We start from the raw sequence: 17,251 nt of genomic DNA on the forward strand, positions 1-17,251 counted from the left end.
TTGATCCTTACACTATTCTATATGTAATATTAATCAAATTAGGTGAAATGGATTAAACTTAAAAATTTCTCAGAGCTCTTGGGGGGGGGGGGGGGGGGTTTATCCCCCAAAACCCCCCCTCGCTGCGCCACTGAACACAGGAGCTATATATCCCGCGAAACTGGATTACCCATCCTCCTCAATAAAATTTCGGCCATCCCTCAAAGGGAGTATCGCTTTGTAGTCCTTTCAACAAGGCGTTGTAGAATCTTGCACTATTCTATTAGTAATATCAGTCCAATTAAGTAAAATGAATTAAACTTAAAAATTTCTCTGAGCTCTGGGGGGGGGGGGGGAGGGGTTTTCCCCAAAACCCCCCTCGCCGCGCCACTGGGGGGATATTTATCTGAGATTGCTTGAGTGCTTTATCCTTCGAGTCCTTCGAGTAAGCACAGCTCTCTGTCCATCGTGTTGGGCGTTAAGTTAAGAGTCTGTGGCCATGGCCCACTTAACGCCCTTCGTTGAAAGCAGGACATTGCCGACGCCGGGTTTCTCTCCACCTCTACTTCCTTTCCTTTATGGCGCAAATGACCTCAGCTTTCGGTCGTCTCCTCTAAATACCATGTCTAGGATTATTTTTCCGCGTAATGGCAGAGGGGCACCACAAACATTAGGGTTGTATTTAACTCTTCCTAACCCAGACCTGCTTCTAGGAGATATTAAATTTTAGGACTTCTCATTTTAAAAATGTGGAAATTTTAAATAAATCTATTCAATTATAATTATTGCGGCAGCTTCACATTAAACTTTACAGCACATAAGAACACGTAGTTTAAATCTTCCCTGAATAGAGTCGAAAATGTATACATTTTTGATGTTACTTAGAGGCAACATTTGGTTATCATGGGTTAACCTAGGAAGGAATTTCTCCATAGAGAACCGGCTTTCAATTTTTACTCTTAACCCTTCCTAACCCAGAGCTGCTTCTGGGAGAAATTATATATTAAGTCTTCTCATTTTAAAAAGTGAAAATTTTCTACTCAATCATGTGTGTGAATGGATGGTGTCCTAACACCCCCTGCCACACGCCTTTTAGGCGGCTTGCGAGGTAGCATGTAGATGTAAACGAATTAAAGCGGCTGCTACATATTCCGTCATAAAATTTTACAGCACAAAATAGCACGTAGCTTAATTCCTTCCTGAATAGAGCTGAAAACATAAACGTTTTTGATGTTACTTAGAAGAAACATTGGGTTAAAATGGGTTAATCAAGCAAGCTGAGGAAAGCAGGAAAGGTGTAAATGCAAAGTATGGAAGGTAGGCCAGGTGAAGAAATATCTGAGGATGATGAAAGGAGAAACGATCACGGTGTCATTGAAGCGTACTGCGATCGCTCGAGCGAAACCAGATTTTGTGTTCCTTTCGAGTTTTTACCCCGCCCGGGCAATGTCACGGTGATTTAAGATTATAGTGTCGAAATTGCGACTGAAATCGATCAAATAAAGCTACAGATGTCATCCATCGAAGAACGCCGAATAAGTTAGCGGCCTCTTACATCAAGAACGCTGCCTGTGACTCGAACTCGTCAATCATTTTCATCAAGCATTTTTTGTTCCAATGCATTCAGCATATCTTCATTTAACTCCTTTAAAAAGAGGTGAACTTAAAATCAAATTATAAAGCCAATAGTTTTCATCAAGTATTTATAGTTGAAATAATGGTGATGGAAGCCTGCTGCGTCATATTTTTCAAGAATTAATCGCAGAGTCCTCTTAGATGAATAAAATGTTCATCAACTAATGGAGATATTTACATAAAAAGTTTTCGTCGGAAATAATGACGTGGTTTTTGATAAGGGGTGCGCTCCCCTTGGCTCGAGAGCTCCCCCCCCCCCCCACCCGAAACGTGAAGACTTAACTATCTCCGAAAACAGGTCACACTCACGCCTCCATTTCCGCAAACTTTTCATTAGTATGTCTGCCGTCTGTAGCGGATAACACTGTTTGTCAATTATTACTAATATTTTTATTAATTGCTTGTAATAATTTTTGTGACACCCAAATATTGTTTTACGAGTCCCTCGAAAATTTTTAATGGCGCACAGACCATTGGTACTCCTACTTTTTATCATAAATGCGCTTTCTGGCATTAATAGGATCCATGCCATTTAATGGATTGGCTGACTAATCATTAAATCGTATAATTTCATCTAATTGATAAATTTTGGCAGTTGCCAAAAGTTCGCTATCTCCAACTCAAGAGGAGCGTTATCATTGAAGAAGCGCTTACAGCGCTGAAGCCCTCTGAGTCGTCTTCAAAATTCCTGCTACACCGTAGCATAGAAAATTGCGATCAAAGGCATAAATTACAATGAGTATTTCCCCAGAATGAAAGAAATGCGTCAAAGCGATGTTTCGACGTGAAAAATTCTATTAGCGTTCACATTCCTTCACTAGACTTTCGGTCAAATTTTATATATTTCTCAGCATGACAGGATCCGTCGTTGCTATACAAGAAAACAGTTTCTTTATCAGTGGCGTAGAGAGATTCTCTTTTCGGTATGGGGACGCGGACCCCCTGGACTACCTCCCTTATACATTAACCTATTATAAACCAATGTTGATTCTAATTAGCATCAAATATGTGTGCATTTTCAACTCTATCCAGGAAATAATTTAAACCACGTGTTCTTTTGTGCTGTCAAGTTAAATGGCGGAATATGTAGCTGCCACAATAATTATGAATGTGTAATTTTTTTCATATTTTTAAAATGAGAAGTCTTGAACTATAATTTCTCCCAGAAGCAGCTCTGGGTTAGAAAGGGTTATTAAGTCAATAATTACTTCTTCATATTCCTCGATGAGTTATTTATCACAATTACAACCCAGGGTAGGTAGGTATAATGGTCTGTTTACGCGATACATTAACACGTACGAGTTTAATGTCTGTTTGCGTGAAGGATTTTTGTGGACCGGAACGGAACATGTGCGAATGCATGAACAAAATTAGAACAGGTTTTATTTTCTGTTCATGCATTACACAAGTTGGGTGGTTACACGGTGCATTTTGTGTGTTCATTCACGCGTTTATACAATTGGACATTAACTCGTACGGGTTAATGTATCGTGTTAACAGGCCTTTAAAGACACAATACTAAAGATACTCTTATGAATTTAAATTTTTTGGTGGCACTACCACCTTCCTCAAGTTAGGAACCAGAGTCATAGTCAAGAGTCATATAAGTCAATACAAGAGTTATTGCATCTTTTATTCTATTTCTTACCCAACAATGGTGTAACTAGGAGTATGATTTGGGGTTATGAGGGGGGTTAGTGGGGGCTACCCCCCAGGAAACAGGGATTTCGGAAAAATTTTTGAAATTTTTTTTTGAAACGTGCCTGAAAATGAATTTTATATCATTTTGGCACTTAAATTTAATTTTTAGCAGATGCAGTTATTATGCATCAAATCCAGGCAATATTTTAAAAATTATTTTTGATTTCCTTGGGGCTTTGGGTGGGGGGATACATCCTTCATCCCCCCCATAGTTACGCCACTATTATCCAGCCTGGGTCATATGTGCAATAAATTAATAATAATATTATATTCGCCCTGAAGGGACAACCATTAGCAACTCTATTGGATTGGCTCCAGCACAGAGCGTACTTCGGTGGCGAATGGCGATGGCACCTATCAGAATTCTTCAGGGATACCTATACGTCAAATTCAAGTTTGCCGATTTCGACCCTAAATGTTAGCCTCTCTCGTTCTCACGTGAGTACCAAGGCCTAGGAATACCTTAAAATGATGGATCGATTGTAGTTGAGGGGGCAATATCAACATTAAGCCCAGCAGTGGCGCAGCGAGGGGGGGGTTTGGGGGGTTAAACCCCCCCCCAGGGCTCAGAGAAATATTTAAGTTTAATCCATTTTACTTAATTGGATTGATATTACAAATATAATTGCGTAAGGATTAATAAAATCTCCCTCAGGAAGCCGTAAAACTCACTACTTTTAACAATTTATCTTAAAATTGCGCAATTTATTATTCTCGCCCCTACCGCTTATCCTGGTGGGTAATCCACACCCCACACACCCAGGTATTAGTTGCACCTAAAACCCCCCAGCCTTAATTCCTGGCTGCGCCCCTGAAGCCCAGTATAACTCGTTTTATATAAGGAAACTAGATGTTATTTTATATTCAAATACATAATAATAAAAATATATATACGACCGAGTATCACCATGCCCTCGTACTAGATTCACTGAACTAATCCACACTATGGTACTTCATTTTTACTTTCTTTTCCACATTTCGGGGGGCTGGCCCCTACCATACATCTGGCCGTTCCAAATAACCCTTTCTAACCCAGAGCTGTTTCTGGGAGAAATCAAATTTCAAGATTTTTCATTTCGAAAACTTGAACATTTTACACTCAATGATAATTATCCTGGCAGCTAGATATTTCGTCATTAAATTTTGCACTACAAAATAATATTTAGTTTAGATATCTCCTAAATTCATCTGAAATTTTAAACACTTTTGATGTAGCTTAGAAGCAACATTGGGTTATAAAGGGATAACTACCCGAAACTGCGAACGATCGGTCCAACGTGAAGACAATTTAGGTCGGCATCCGGTGATCAATAATGAGCAAACCTTCGGTCTCCAAAACTGACAAGACCCTCAATCCCGAAGGCGGTTTCAACCGTCCATTCTTTATCAGATTCTGTGACCACTCAATCTTCCATATCTTCACTCGTGTCCTCCAAGGTCACACTATCTTGCCAAGTCTCCTCCTTTATCAAAGTTACAGTAGCCTCGCCTTCTATCCCAAATTTCCGCCATGCGGGCGAAAAAATACTCTCTGATCAGGTCTCAATGCTAAACCGCATCGTCAAGGCCCAACGGTACCACTGATAAACACCGGGGACAGTTTACGACATGGAAACTATCTTCTCATTTTCATTTCGCTGACCCAGCCCCCAACTCTCTACCCATGTGCAGTCAGGCAACGGCTCCCCAACTTACATCGGGACGGCACCTGATTTGCGTATTCGTGCAATTCATCTTAGAATTTAGGCCATGAAATCCAAAACGACACAAGTCCATTCAGTAGGATGATGAGACCTACCACTTTTTTACACCTTTTCTAATCCACCAAATTCATAATTTCGATTCTTCGCCATGAATAGATGCACATAGTGCAGTATTTCAGTGGAGTATATAGTTCCTCCTCGCTGTCGCTAATTAATATATAAAATCCTGCGGCTTTTTCTGGTCACTCTGCCAGCTCTTACAATTTTTGTTAAACGCCATAACGCAACACCGTACCTCCCTCCGTTGTTGAGATAATAATTCGTGAAATTGCACGTTTGGCTGAAATTAAAAGTGCTTTGATCGGTCTAAAAATTGATTTCTCGACGTCTAACGTTGCCTATATTCGAAAAATTGTATTTTTTTAAATCGATATTTTTGAACCCCGAATACCTCTGTGAATAGTAATTGCCCCATGGAGGAAATTGGCAACACTGTAATAGAGAGAAAAATTTCGATAATTTTTTCTAGGGTTTCAAACGATTTTGGAGGGGGTCGATTCTATGATTTTTCTCTCGTATTTCGTTTCGCTCACCCCATACATTTATACGAGTGAGTTAGTCAGCAGTCGGAAGTGGGTTTCATTGCACCAACAGTGCAATCTCGGTAACGCGACAAAATATGCAGCCGTTGCATTGCTGGATTATTGGAAACGTACAGTACACAAACACAATGCACAAAAGCTTTTCAAGGTATAATTTTGCAATTAAATACATATCAATATAATAATAATAACTATATCAAAATAATGATATGGTTATTCCAACTCCTCCTACTGCATAGGGTGAGTCAAGGTAGATAACGAAACTAATAATAACTGTTATGGTCAATATAGGCAGAATAAACCCTGGATACCACTGCGACTCTGCAAAGAACATTTCTTATCCCGATTCAGTGGGTCACGTAACCAAAATTTATGCAAATAATGAATGACGAACACCTGCATGTATAATAAAAAAACTGGCTATGTATTGAAAAATATTGTATTTCAAACTAACGGAATTATAGTAGCCAGCTCTGCAAGCCATATTACTGGACGTGTCGGATTACCACAAAGCCAAATTACAGGGTTTGCACTGTATGTAGATTCGGGGATGAGAGGGCCTCTTATTATTAGCCCCTGAGGGAATATTGCTACCTAAAATACATAAATTGGTTTTGCAAAACTACCAGGCGTAACCTTGGAGACAAGTGATCGCGCCTTTTCGGACACATCAGGGATAGTCGTTCAATTCAGACAGTCAATTTCGGGTTTTCCTGTGTTAAATGCGCGCACCCGCTGCTAACAGTTCTTAGCAACGACTAAAGATGATGGGTCGTAGAGTCGAGTAAGGGGGCCAAGATCAATGTACGGAAAGGTCAATTACTTTATGAATAAGGGCACCCAAACTATTATAGCCGACCCCGGTGGCGGCGGGTTAAGTGGCGGCGGGTTTGGTTAAACCAATGGTCGCGGGCTCTAGTCCCTCCTAGGCATGGATGCTTTCATATGAGTTGTCTCATTACATCACAATGATCGTAATTGGGGGTACCTGAGATCATTACAATCATTATTATTACTATTACTTAATATTTAAATGTAGACTAATAATTATATCTATGACAATTTATCACTGAATGCTTCGGCCATGGCCTCGCCAATAATTCATTTAACTAATTCAGGTTACGTTGCTTATTTTTTATCTATTTTTCTCATTTGGGGTAGGGGTCCTGGACCCCTGATGTACGCTTCTGCTATTTCTTGTACCCATTCATGGAAAAAAATCGATGCAGCAGCAAACTACAGATTAATGTCGTAGTTTTGGGCAGTTGACCATCACTTTCCGCGGCGCCTCGGTGGTATACAATACCTTTCAGCATTAATGCGTCTGAGGCCTAATGTACGTAGGTAAGAGCCTTCTAGATATACTTTAATCATTTTCAAATTTTGCTCGTTTATCTGGTGATATAAAAATTTTAATTGCAGAGCAACTCAAAAGGTTACCATCTTTTCAACTACTATTCATAAATAACGGGGGCCGCCTTCCATTGATACGCCATTGGGTGCAGCTCTAATAGCCCCAAAAATAACCATAAAAACTACTCATCCGAAATTCCTACCAAGTAGACTCATGCTAATTTCGAATGGGTTCGTTCACGATTTTTATTTTCGACTGCTTCAGAGTTTGAAAAATGAATAAACTCGTATTCTTCCGTTGTTCGATCCGTCTCCTACTGCTTGAGCCATTCGCGACGAAAAATCGACAACCTTAACCCTTTCGAAGATAAGTTGATGACGTCACAAACTCATGGCAAGCGTGCTGCCGCTTCTCCACTGCTACCTGGCCGTGTGCATGGATCTCGCGGGGATCTATGTTCTTGTGGACGATTCCTTCCCTTAATGGAATGTTCTCTTTGAAGTAGTAAATGAACCGGAACTTGTCACCGTACGACGAAAATGACGTCTCTTATTAATGAAAAGTGGGCGGCAAATTTAGCGCTTAGGATGATTGGGAATGATTTTTCTTTCGTCGTGTTTTATCTGTCTCTTCCATCGACCGAATTCCTATAATCAATTATGATTTCGGGTCTGCTTGTGAGCGATCGACCCCATTTATGGCTTCCATTCTTAACGCACAAATTACCTTAATTTCTCGAATGTACGCGCGCATTAATAATATTTGATTTCTTTTGCAAAAATGTCGAAGTTATTTGATGCGCGTGGCACATAAGGTGAACGAGTGCTCGTTTTACACAAGAATAACAAGGTAGGTAGGGGGCACATTTAAGGTTGTTTCTCCTACCTTAAAAAATATCTTTAAACATCAAATATTAAGTCAGTGAAATTATGATAATGCGAAGTGGCGTAACTATGGGAGGATGAGGGGATGTATCACCCCCGAAGCTTAAGGGAAATCAAATAATTATTGAAAAATCTTGTCTGGATTTGATATATAATAATTGCATCTGCTTAAAGTTAAATTTTAAGAGCCAAAATGAGGTAAGATGAATTTTCAGGCATGTATATTTTCAAAATATTTCATGAAATCCCACTTTCTCTGGGGGTAACCCCCACTAACCTCCCCTCATCCCCCATCCCCAAAGCCCCCTCACACCTCCCCTAAAGCATATTCCTAAATACGCCACTCAGGGGCGCAGCCAGGAATTAAGGCTTAGAGGGGTTTAGTTGCGACTAATACCGGGGTGTGTGGGGGTATGGAATACTCACCAGGATAAGCGGTAGGTGCGAAATTAATAAATTGCGGAATTTTAAGGTAAATTGTTCAAAATAGTGAGTTTTAAGGCTCTCCGAGGGATATTTTATTAACCCTTACACTATTCTATAAGTAATATCAATCCAATTAAGTAAAATGGATTAAACTTAAATATTTCTCTGAACTCTGCGGGGGGGGTTTGACCCCCAAAACCCCCCCTCGCTGAGCCACTGACGCCACTGATGACGCGTACGAAATGCTTCAATGGCCGAAAATTGACGGCCGTTGGAGATTATGCTTCCATGTTTCATGCTTGGGAACATTCGGCGAGCTTCTCCCGTGGAACCGCACCCGCGAACCAACCTCCTGATGACGTCAACAAAGAGCTCACCTGAGCTGAGGCGTTGTTGGGCGAGGGAGAGCCCTTTCGCCCCGGGCGAACTGGTGACAAATGGGAGACACCGAGGAATCCTCTGTGGGTTGAAATGGAAGGGGGCGACGAAAACTAAGTCCGTACGGGCAGTACGCATCATGGGCGTACCCAGAATCAAAACTAGGGGCGGGGGGCAAAACTAGCCGTGGTCGATAAAGTTGTAACTTTTTTGCATAGAAATGGTTGATGAAACCAAAATTTTAAGGAAATTATGACAGCAATTTATTATTTTTTATTATTATTTGCTAGAAAAAATAATGATTTTTACTTTAGTTCCATGTCTTATACTAAATTTAATATGTCTTAAGAAGCTGCATCATCAAACGTTTAAAAGAACTGGGAGTCATTTAGACTATGCAAAATTTTCTGAAATCAGAAGGAAGTGCAAAATCCTATCTAAAGAGTGCTACTCTAAGTATATGGACGAGGTTCAATCATCCATTTCACATAATACTAAATATTTCTGGGCTTATGTCAAGAATACCAAACAGATGGACAAATTTCCTCACCACATGACCTACGACAATATGATTGCTGAAAATTATAAAGAAATAGCTGACCTATTTGCCTCCTGTTTTGTCAAAGTCTACAGCAATCAACAGCCTGACAACTTAGTTATACCTAACTATGACACAACACTCAATCTGAGCAAGCTTCACATTTCTTGTGAAAACATTATCAGCAAACTGTCTCATCTAGATCTAACAAAGGGTACTGGCCCTGATAACATTCCTGCAATCGTCCTAAAAAGTTGTCGTCATTCATTAGCCTATCCTTTGTTCATATTGTTTAATAAATCCCTGGAAAGTGGCACAGTCCCAAGTGCACTAAAGACCAGTTATGTTGTACCCATCTTCAAAAGTGGAGATAAAACTGATGTGTCGAACTACAGACCAATTATAATTCAGTCTGTAATAACCAAAGTTCTTGAGAGCATAATTGTAGACAAAATAGCTCCTGACTTAAACTCGCTGATAGTGGAAGAGCAACATGGATTTCGGCCAGGTCGTTCCACTGTAACTAACCTCCTAACATATCAAGAATACATAATAAATTCCATGTCCCAGCACTCTCAGGTTGATTCAATCTATACAGATTTTTCAAAGGCATTTGATAAAATTAATCATAAAATTCTAATTGCTAAACTAAAAGCATATGGTATAAGTGGTCAACTTCTAGCCTGGGTTGAAAGTTACCTACATGATAGGAACTTGTATGTTAAAGTGAGCGGAGTTCTGTCCTCTGTCTTCACTGCCAATTCTGGTGTACCACAAGGGTCGCATTTGGGGCCACTTCTGTTCCTAATGTATATTAATGATATCAACTTCCCCCTGCATCCATTCAAGTACTTACTATATGCTGATGATTTAAAAATTTATGGCTGCATCCGATCACTTGAGGATTGTAACAAATTGCAAAATTGTCTCTACAAATTTGAAAAATGGTGTAATGATAACCTCATGGCACTAAACGCATTAAAATGTAATGTAATAACCTTTCATAAAATTAAGTCTCCAATTATGTACGACTATAGCTTAAATAATGCTACTATCTCTAGAGTTAGTAGAATATGTGACTTAGGTGTTACATTTGATTCATCCCTGACATTTCAGTATCATATCCAATCCATAGTCATAAAAGCTACTAAAACAATGGGTTTCATATTCAGAATTTCAAGAGATTTTGATAATATTCATACTTATAAGATCCTCTATTGCACTTTAATCCGCCCTATTCTTGAGTATGCCTCTATTGTATGGTCCCCGTTCTATAACATTCACATCAAGCTATTGAGAGTGTGCGACGCAGATTCATAAGATTAGTATCCTACAGATTTAACATCCTCCCTATTATTTATGACTTAACACTATCCCTTCTTAATCTGTTACCTTTGGCAACCCGTCGATTACACCTGGACATAACATTCCTTCACCGTCTGCTGCATGGAGACATTGACTCTGTTCATCTGGTAGAAATGATCCCTTTCCATGTCCCCATTTTAAACACTAGGCAAACATTCATGTTTTCACTCCCTCATTCTAATAGAAATTACGCCTTCCACTCACCCTTAACCAGAACTATGCGGAGCATTAACTACAAATGTAGTAACATTGACCTTTTTAATTTAAATCCAAAGAATTTAAAGAGAAAACTACCTTTGTTTGTGCATTGACATAAATAATTTGTTCTTGTGTATAATGATAATGTCTATTTCCACTGTTTAAGAGATATGTGACTGTTCAATCTATTATTCTTAACTACTGTGTTTATTTTTTCTATTGTTGGTTTTTACAGCAAGTTTATACGATTATTCCTGTATTTTTAAGAGCTTAAAAATATTTCAATCTTATGATAATTGTACATTTTTGTAATTGGGTAATTTTCCCGTCAATAAACTATTATTATTATTATTTTATATTTTTTTATGTTTTCACAGCATTTTTGCTGGTTGTAGGCGAGGTACGGGTATCACCAAGTACTCTCGTCTCTTTACTCTATTTTGAAAAATTTTCTGACAATCCGGCAAGTATTTAAAATTGCTGCTTTTTGTATGGTAATAAACAAGTTTTTCGGCAGTCCAATAGTTTGAAGACCTTGATGGAGTGAATGAGGCACTACTCCTGTGGCGGAGATAATGATGGGTATTATGTGTACTTTATCTGATTTCCACAATCTCTTGATTTCATTTTTAAGTTCTTCATACTTTTCCATTTTGCTGGTGTAGGCTGTAGTGATATTATGCGAATTAGGTACGGTAATGTCTATCAAGTACGTTTCATTGTGAGTTTTATCTTGTACTACTAGATCAGGTCTATTGCTATGGACTGTTTTATCGGTAATAATTGAACGGTCATAATAAATCTTACAGTGGTCGTTTTCAAGGATGGTTTTAGGTGTGTACTTATAATAAGGAACTCCATTTTCTATGAGTTTATACTTCAGAGCTAATTTCTGGTGTATGATGTTGCATATTTGATTGTGACGGTGTAGGTAGTCTTTTTGAGATAAGTTAGTGCATCCACTTGTGATGTGCTGTATCGTCTCAGAGGCATTATCACATTTTCTGCATCTGTCATCCAACAAATTTGGGTTTTTAATTATATATTTTTCATAATTTTTTGTTTTCACCACCTGGTCTTGTATTGCGATCATAAATCCTTCTGTTTCTGGGAAGAGTTGCCCATGCCTGAGCCATGCGTGCGATGCATCTTTATCGATTTCAGGGGCCTCCAGGGCATGAGGGTGTCTTCCGTGAAGGGATTTAGCTTTCCATATTGACATTTTACTGTCTATAGTAACAGTGGTTTCACTAACTTGCATACTTTCGTCAGATAGGTTTAACGGTGTGTATTTATTGTCTGCGTCACAGATAGTTCTCAGGAGATCCGAGGTAGATTTCTTGCTGAAAAAATATTTCCGTAACTGAGAAAGTTGTGAGTTGTGCTGATTCTTGATGTCTACGATACCCCTTCCACCAAATTTTCTGGGCAGCGTGCTCCTCTCTATATTTGAGCTTTTATGGAGCATATTTTTCTCCGTCATTTGGGATCGAATTTTTCTTTGTAGGTCGTCTAGATCTGTTTGTGACCATTTGATTATACCAAAGGAGTATGTCAGGAGAGGGATGGCAAAGGTATTAATTGAATTAGTGAGGTTTCTGCTGTTCAATTCCGTGCGAACAAGTTTCTTGATTCTATTTTGGAATTCAGTCGAAAGTTGATTCATCCCTGACATTTCAGTATCATATCCAATCCATAGTCATAAAAGCTACTAAAACAATGGGTTTCATATTCACATCAAGCTATTGAGAGTGTGCGACGCAGATTCATAAGATTAGTATCCTACAGATTTAACATCCTCCCTATTATTTATGACTTAACACTATCCCTTCTTAATCTGTTACCTTTGGCAACCCGTCGATTACACCTGGACATAACATTCCTTCACCGTCTGCTGCATGGAGACATTGACTCTGTTCATGTTCATTATTATTATTATTATTATTATTATTATTAACATCATTTTTCTTCATAGGGAAAATTTGTTCATATCTTTCGTTTTGAACTAAATTTATTTTCTCTCCTAGGGAGGGGAGGCAGTTTTCCCTCTGCCTCCCACTGGGTACGCCCATGGTACACATACTAGCTACATCACTGGACCTGAGTAAGTAATTATTATCCTAGTAAAGGAAGGTATTTGGAGAGGCAACCTATAAGCCAAGGTGCCAAGGCGCATAAGGGTGGAAAGATTTCCGATTCTATCTTCGAATGTGCCGTCACATGCGATTCTTGTCCTACGCTACTGGTCAGTGGTTTATCCGAAGATTTTTCCTATTTTATTTCCAAACCCAATCCTAACAGTTTAGGTCCTGAGCATATGAAGGTGTTTAAAAAAACAACTTGAAAGCCTATAAAAATTATTTTTAATTTATAAAATATTGAAATGTGTATGAAAATCTAAAAAGCATTTCTTCGATTGTGCGTATCCAGAATAAACTTGAATAATTACTTCGTTTAATTGCATGAATTTGAAAATGCATTTGGATCCGAAAATATCCGATCCGAAAGATCTGGCTCCGAAAATCAAGGATCCGATCCGAAAAAAATCCTGGATCCGTCCATCCCTAGTGATAACAAAAGCATTGCAAATATGTACAAAATATCTTCAAATAAGAAATAAGCAAATCAAAAACTTTTTAGACCAATCTTACAGTATTGTTAGAAAGCAATATTATAACAGCTTCAATTTGGGACCAAAGCAATGCTGTGCCTTAAGCAGCTGTTCTGGCGGATGACCCTGGTAAAATTGAGCTTTATACTCATAATTATTATCCATTGAAATGATAAAATAAATCCAGTGCTCGAAAATTACTCTAATGAAAATCATTCCCCATTTTCTTAAGAATTACGGCTCAATCCGCCATTGGGGATTGGGGAAGCAGTTTGACTTAAGCCCCACTTAAAGAATAAAGTAGCTCCAAAATTTTAGCTATCCCTTTTTTTACGATACAAATGGAATGAATTGTAAATTACAGCCTCGTCCAATGATGATGTACACCCCATACCCAAATCGATGTTGACAGGCCACTGATTTGATCAATTAGGATACATAATTAGAGTCTCATTTAAGCACTGAATCTAACATATGGGAATGGAGATTCTATATGGGGGCCAATTCTCTCATAGGACCTCCACCCAGGAAAAACTCAAGTATGGCCTCCGGGCAGGGCCGGGCAGTATGTCAAATACATACAAGTCTTTTTAAAATATGTGTTTGAAATACATTTGTAATTTGTATCTGGTATTTCAAATACACAACCTGAATGTATCTTGTATTTTGTATTTCAAACACAGATTTTTGGTATTTTCCCATTCTAAAATTAAAAAAATTCATATGTAAAATTCTTTTGAAGTAGTTCCGATGACACCTGTGTAACATTATGGTTGAGGGGTGCCAGGGATGCCGACTTACAAAAAATTTTGGGGGGGCCCAAAACAGGGATCTTGCCCCGAGAAATTTTATAAGTGAGTTTTAAATTTTTTAAGCATTTTAGAAGAGTCCTACGATCAACATTAGAACTCTGATAACTGTAAACTCAATATCTGGACACTCCATGGAAAATCGACAAGCCTGACACATTTTTTCCTCACACCCATAACGAAATTTTGAGGGGGCTCTCAGGCCCCCTCAGGCTCCACAGAGTCGGCGCCACTGAGGGGCGCAGCTAGGAATTAAGGCTGGGGGGGTTTAGGTGCAACTAATCCGGGGTGTGTGGGATTATGGAATATGGAATGTAGGTGCAAGATTAATAAATTGCAGAATTTTAAGATAAATCGTTCAAAATGGGGAGTTTTACGGCTTTCCGAGGGATATTTAATCCATACACTATTCTATTATTAATATCATTCCAATTAAGTAAAATGGATTAAATTTAATAATTTATTTTAGCTCTGGGAGGGGTTTATCCACCAAAACCCCCCTCCCTGCGCCACTGTGATGCCTTACTTTATGAGTAACTGAATGAATGAACTGGGGAGTCAAAGGATTTTGTCCCCAAGGCTGAGATGCCACCTGAGGGTCACAAAGGAGCAGATATATGTAGGCAAGTTAGACAGAAAATTCAAAGATGTACCAAGTCCATCCAAAATTTGCGTCCATTCTGTATTTCTCGCAACCAACCCTGAATCACAAGAACATTTTTCCATCTAATGTTAACGGTGCTCAGGGGCGCAGCTAGAAATTAAGGCTAGGAGGGGTTTTAGGTGCAACTAGACCTGTGGTGTGTGGTATACTCACCAGGATACGCGGGAGGTGCGGGAGCCCTCCCCCAGAAAAATGTTAAGATAAATAGTTCAAATGGTGAGTTTTATGGCTTTCCGAGGGATATTTTATTATTACTTAAACTCTTCTAAAAGCAAATTACTCAAATTAAGTAAAATGGATTAAACTTAAAAGTTTCTCTCAGCTCTGGGGGGGGTTTTAACCACCAAAAACCCCCCTCGCTGCGCCAGTGACGGTGCTAATTCCCTTTCCGAACTAAGCATTAACAATGGTGGCCATGGCCGCCTTCAAAAATGATGGATGCAATGGTGCAAATCCTTCCCCTGGGGCTCATTCTTTAACACTTCTACGGAACTGGGCCCCTCTTACCGTTAGAGCAAGCTATTTTATAGCAGACCCTGCTTAATCTGCTGGAACCATCCTTTCACCATTCTCATCTGATGGAATCATGCCTTCACCTTTCCCCTCTCTTTCCCACCCCTCCAACATCGTTTGTACAATGGAGGGACAAGGTAGTCAAGGCCCACCTGAAATGAGGTTAATTTGCAGAATTAAACCTTGTCACCAGTCTGACACTTAGATCTATAGCTGTGCTTTTTATACATCTACCAGTTGGCTATTGAGATTGCTATGACATACTACAATGTGATCTGAGACAGTGGCGCAGCGAGGGGGGTTTTTGGGGGATAAACCCCCACCCCCCTGAGCTCAGAGAAATTTTTAAGTTTAATCCATTTTAATTAATTGGATCAGTATTGCTTATAGAATAGTGTTAGGATTAATCAAATGTCCCTCAGAAAGCCGTTAAACTCGCCATTTTGAACCATTATTCATATAAATTTTCAACTCCTGCTTATCCTGGTGGGTATGCAATGCCCCATACCCGTAAGTATTAGTTGCGCCTAAAACCCCACCTAGCCTAAATTCCTAGCTGCGCCCCTGATCTGAGATATGGGTTACGTCTTTTGCCAAGGGAAAAGTTCTAAGAGAATCAAAAATGCAATGAAGGAGAGAACCATTGGGTTATGTGAAGTTTGGGAAAACTTCAGCTCTGCATTTTAGACATTAATGCACCAGTGGGATCGCTGGAAAAAATATTTTCAATGAAGTTCCATACGCAATGGAATCCCAGAAAGATGGAGTCTCAGCAATTACTCAGGAGAAACCTAAGAAAAAATGTTAGTGCACAGCAGGCATGCAGCTAGGAATTAAGGCTAGGGGTTTTTTTTTGCTCTAGCCTCATGCAAACCTATTAGCTACCACTACTTATTTCTCATTCCCAAATTTTCTCTTTACACAATACCCTCATCTCAGACAGTGGTAGATTGAAGGTGCCCCACCATAATTTCTGGAAAAATTGTAAAGATGCCAATTCTTAAGGCAGCTTACCAATGTAAGGTTTTATTTCTCAGGGTTAACAAAATGATTAAAAATAATTGATAAATATCTTGAATCCACTTGCACACATCAGGCCTTACACACATTATCACTGCGAGGTATTGTATATCATCTAGGTGCCAAAGTGAGTAATGAACCCCCCCCCCTCTAAACAAAAATCTTCTGATAATAGTTGTGTCATATGATATGGAAAAAATTATGATATGCACACATGGTATAATAAACCAGCACGATTGAAAATCCACACCTTGGTGGCAGATAATTTTTCCACTAATTTTATTATTGATATGAAATGTTTAAATTACTTCATTTCCATTATTGGCGTTCATAACTGGTTACAGTGAGTGGTACCAAGGTTCTTTCTATCATATTTGGATTAGAAATGATTACATTGACAGGCTACATTATACAAAAATTATTTCTGGCCTCAATACTCGAGAGAATTCATCCTCAGATTAGTTTCATTGAAAAATTTGGGCATGTACATGCCATTCCATGAACAAGTACGTAGTGTTTAACGGAAGGTACTCCACGAGTCCTTAAAAATTGATCTCCATTGCATGAGGATTACACCTCCACTCTCAATGACATTACCATTCCATAGCTCACAAATTCCCTATTTTCTCAACTCTTGGCTGGCCTTGGCGACAGTGGAGTAACATCCTGGGCATCAACCAGAGACTACAGAACGAGTTTGCATCTCACCAGGGTATTAGGATGGGTGTTTGTGAATGTGTTAATGACCTTGATCAAGTTAGGAAAATTAAGTCTTACATCACCCTCAATAGAGATATTTCAACTTATTATTCCCTCCAAACATATTTCAGAGAAAATGCTGAATATAATTCACCTCAATCATAAGTAGTAT

The sequence above is a fragment of the Ischnura elegans genome, chromosome X (assembly GCF_921293095.1).
Source record: "Ischnura elegans chromosome X, ioIscEleg1.1, whole genome shotgun sequence".
NCBI lineage: Eukaryota > Metazoa > Arthropoda > Insecta > Odonata > Coenagrionidae > Ischnura > Ischnura elegans.